Source organism: Meriones unguiculatus, chromosome 4 (assembly GCF_030254825.1).
Source record: "Meriones unguiculatus strain TT.TT164.6M chromosome 4, Bangor_MerUng_6.1, whole genome shotgun sequence".
Classification (NCBI taxonomy): Eukaryota; Metazoa; Chordata; class Mammalia; order Rodentia; family Muridae; genus Meriones; species Meriones unguiculatus.
The window spans coordinates 124,957,640-124,962,391 of NC_083352.1; positions in this window are offsets into that span (position 1 = coordinate 124,957,640).

The window sequence follows — 4,752 nt, forward strand, 5'->3', positions numbered from 1 at the left end:
ATACAAGGCACATATCTAAACATAGTAAAGGCGATATACAGCAAACCTATAGCCAACATCAAACTGAACGGAGAGAAACTTAAAGCAATTCCACTGAAATCACGGACAAGACAAGGCTGCCCACTCTCTCCATATCTCTTCAACGTAGTTCTGGAAGTCCTTGCTAGAGCAATAAGACAGTTGAAGGAGATCAAGGGGATACAAATTGTAAAGGAAGAAGTCAAATTATCACTATTTGCAGATGATATGATAGTACACGTGAGTGACCCCAAAAACTCTACTAGAGAACTCCTACAGCTGATAAACACCTTCAGCAAAGTGGCCGGATACAAAATTAACTCAAAAAAATCAGTAGCCCTCCTGTATACAAAAGACAAAAGGGCTGAGAAAGAAATTAGGAAAACAACACCCTTCACAATAGCCACAAATGACATAAGGTACCTCGGAGTAACCCTAAACAAGGAAGTCAAAGACTTGTATGAAAAAAATTTCAAGTCTCTGAAGAAAGAACTAGAAGAAGATATGAGAAGATGGAAAGATCTCCCATGCTAATGGCTTGGCAGGATTAAGATAGTAAAAATGGCCATCTTACCAAAAGCAATCTACAGATTCAATGCAATGCCCATCAAATTACCAACACAATTCTTTACAGACCTGGAAAGAAAAATTCTCAACTTCATATGGAATAACAAGAAACCCAGAATTGCTAAAACAATCCTCTACAATAAAAGATCTTCTGGGGGTATCTCCATCCCTGATCTTAATTTGTACTATAGAGCAACAGTTTTAAAAACTGCATGGTACTGGCATAGAAACAGAATGGTGGATCAATGGAACCAAACAGAGGACCCAGAAATAAACCCACACACTTATGGACACCTGATCTTTGACAAAGATGCCAAAACCATACAATGGAAAAAAGATAGCATCTCCAACAAATGGTGCTGGTCCTACTGGATGTCCACATGTAGAAAAATGAAAATAGATCCACACTCATCACCTTGCACAAACTGAATTCCAAGTGGATTAAAGACCTCAACATGAAACCAGACACGTTAAATCGGCTAGAAAAAAAAGTGGGGAATACCCTAGAACTCATTGGTACAGGAGGAAACTTCCTGAACAGAACGCCAACAGCACAGGCTTTAAGAGCAACAGTCAATAAATGGGACCTCATGAAACTGAAAAGCTTCTGTAAAGCAAAGGACACAGTCATCAAAACAAAGCGACTGCCTACAGATTGGGAAAGAATCATCACCAACCCTTTATCTGACAAAGGACTCATATCCAGTATATATAAAGAACTAAAGAAGCTGAAAAGCAGCAAACCAAGTAATCCAATTAAAAAATGGGGAACAGAGCTAAACAGAGAATTCTCAACAGAGGAATATCGAATGGCAGAGAAGCACTTAAAGAAATGCTCAACCTCATTAGCCATTAGAGAAATGCAAATCAAAACAACCCTGAGATTTCACCTTACACCCATCAGAATGGCCAAGATCAAAAACTCAAGTGACAACACATGCTGGCGAGGTGGTGGAGAAAGGGGAACACTCCTCCACTGCTGGTGGGAATGTAAACTTCTACAACCACTCTGGAAATCAATCTGGCGCTTTCTCAGACAACTAGGAATAGCGCTTCCTCAAGATCCAGCCATACCACTCCTGGGCATATATCCAAAAGAGGCTCAAGTACACAAAAAGGACATTTGCTCAACCATGTTTGTAGCAGCTTTATTTGTAATAGCCAGAAGCTGGAAACAACCCAGAAGCCCCTCAACTGAAGAATGGATGCAGAAATTGTTGTACATCTATACAATGGAATATTACTCAGCAGTGAAAAATAAGGAAATCATAAAATTTGCAGGTAAATGGTGGGACCTGGAAAGGATCATCCTGAGTGAGTTGTCCCAGAAGCAAAAAGACACACACGGTATATACTCACTCATATAGACATACAACATAGGACAAACCCACTAAAATCTGTGCATCTAAAGAAACTAAGCAAGAGAGAGGACCCTAACTAAAAAGGTCAATCCCCATCCTGAAAGGCAAAGAGGATGGACATCAGAAGAAGAAGAAAACAGAAAACAACCTAGGAACCTTCTACAGAGGGCTCCTGAAAGCCAGAAGAAGAACACAGGAAACAAACTAGGAACCTACCACAGAGGGCCTCTGAAAGCCTCTGCCCTACAGACTTTCAAAGCAGAAGCTGAGCCTGATGGGCAACTGTTGGGCAGAGTGAATGGAATTTTATGTAAGAACTGGGAAATAGTAAGAGCTGGAGAGGACAGGGTCTCCACAAGGAGAGCAACAGAACAAGAAAATTTGAACACAGGGAACTTCCCAGAGACTCATACTCCAACCAAGGACTATTCATGGAGATAACCTAGAACCCCTGCACAGATGTAGCCCATGGCAGTTTAGTGTCCAAGTGGGTTACATAGTAATGGGAAGATGGACTGCCTCTGACATAATCTGATTGGCCTGCTCTTTGATCACCTCCCCCTGAAGGGGGAGCAGCCTTACAAGGCCACAGTAGAGGACAATGCAGCCACCTTTGATGTGAACTGATAGACTAAGATCAGAAAGGAGAGGAGAACCTGCCCTATCAGTGGACTTGGCATGCATGCACAAAGGGGAGGCAGGGTGGGATCAGGAGGGGAGGAAGGAGGGGCTTATGGGGGGATACAAAATGAATAAAGTATAATTAATAAAAAATAGAAAATAATTTAAGGCATATGGAAAATGGGAACTATTTCAGATTTCTCCCCGCCTACCCCACCCCCCATGCTACGTTTGTGATTCTGTTATAAGGTTTCAGAAGTTCAGAGTTTTGACATTGATCAGGAGAATTTTGGTTAGTTGGTGGAGTACTGACTGCTTATTATCCAGTCATAAGCTTGAGATTTTGATTTCCTTTTGGTTGTCTTCTGAGATAGACTTGAAGATGCATCTCCTCATACTAAGAACATTTGTCTAATGTGTGTACCTGACCCAAATGCCATAGCTTTTACTAGGTCTTAATGTCATGAGTTTACTTCTGCTGTCTTGTAGACAACTCTTAACTGCCTTGTTTAAAGTATGGATCTCAATACAATGGTGATACTAATATACTTCCTGTTGTAAACTAAAATTCATATGAGTTTCAGGAAATCAAAGGGTCATGAGACCTGGATCTGGTACCACTCAAATGGACAGCAGATGACTTTTTCCCTTGGTCTTGGGATTCCTCACTTTTCCTAATTACCAAACAAATTTTAACTTCTGTCTCTAGTCCAGATTTTTCTCAGCAGATTTTCACCTGGTTGAATCTATTTGGGGATCAGCTATGGACTGCAAGCTGAAAACTAGACTTGCTGGAAGCTGGTATGATTGCTCCCTGCCTCTTCAGGTACATCAACTAAGCAGACACTTCTGAGGACTGCCCCATCGCCCAGCCTTTTGCTGGCATTTCAGTTTTCCTAGTCCCAGAAGGTGCTATTATCAGCCATGAATCAGATACAGAAGAGCCCTCCATCCTAATCCCACCTGGCAGGCTGAAATGCTAAGTCACAGGAGCTCCATGACATTACCTATTATTTTGGGGGCCTGCTGGGTTGGAGCAACAACTGGACAAAAAGCCTGGAGAGAAAGTAGAGAGAAAAAATTTCAGAGGATGGTTTAAATCCTGGTTTAATAATTCTCCTAGGCTCACTACCGCTATATGCATCATGATGGGACCCCAACTCATTTTGACTCTCACCTTTGCGCTGTGTATTTTAAATTGCTTGAATGCTTGGGAACACTATAGTAATGGTGCTCAGATCCCATTATGGGAAGGTAAAGCGAGATGACTCCATGGGTCAAATCCGGAAGACCCATGATTGGGTCTTCAAATGATCATGGGAAGGGAGGAATGAGAGACCAAAGAATTAAAAAAATAGTGGGTTTTTGCGTATTGGTTTGAAGTACAAGCCTGAATAAAAAAGCCAGCTAGTTGGATGCATGTCGAGTCACCTGTAGGGAGGAACTAGCGTTCCCACTTTCTTTTCCTACCCACTAAAGATACAGTTCCTAGGAAACCAGTCTGGATGGCCATACCAGAACCTTTTATGGTCTGGCCATCTACAGTAAACCAATTATGTCAAAAGTCAGTCTCCCTTATTCAATTATGTAACACCAAGGACTCTCGGTGTTGTTAGGCCTGGCTTGTCACCTCACTGACACATGCACTGCTCCTTTGCTTTGAAGCATTTAGTTCAGAGGCTCAGCTTTTGCTCTGCTGCAGGATTCTAAAAGGACCTGTAATGTTGGAGGAGAACTGGAAGAAAATGAGGGGCTCAAACAGGTTTTCCCTGGAACAACTGAAGAAGAGCAGAACTGGGTGTTGAGCCCTAAAGATTGGGGCAGGAGCTACTGATTGGCTACTGGCTGTCTTGGGACACTTCATTGACGTCTTTTCTGAGAGGCTTCCTGAAAGAGGTGGATTGTCCTCCAATTCTGCCCCAAAGGAACTTCCTCGTAGCCTATGGGGAAGTGACATATCTCTTACAAGAAAGAAACAGAACCTGTGCTAATTAATCAACACAGAGTATAAGAGTTCCTTAACTTTGTCTGGTGCCTAAGAATGAGCTCATGCCTGGAGTATCCTGTTGCCAAATTGCATGACTAGTGTTTTCATGGTATAAGTCACAATTACATGAAGTTAGAAGGGGGTCAGCATAATCCTGGTTCTGACCTTTGCTCACTGTGTGACCTGGATGAATCAGTT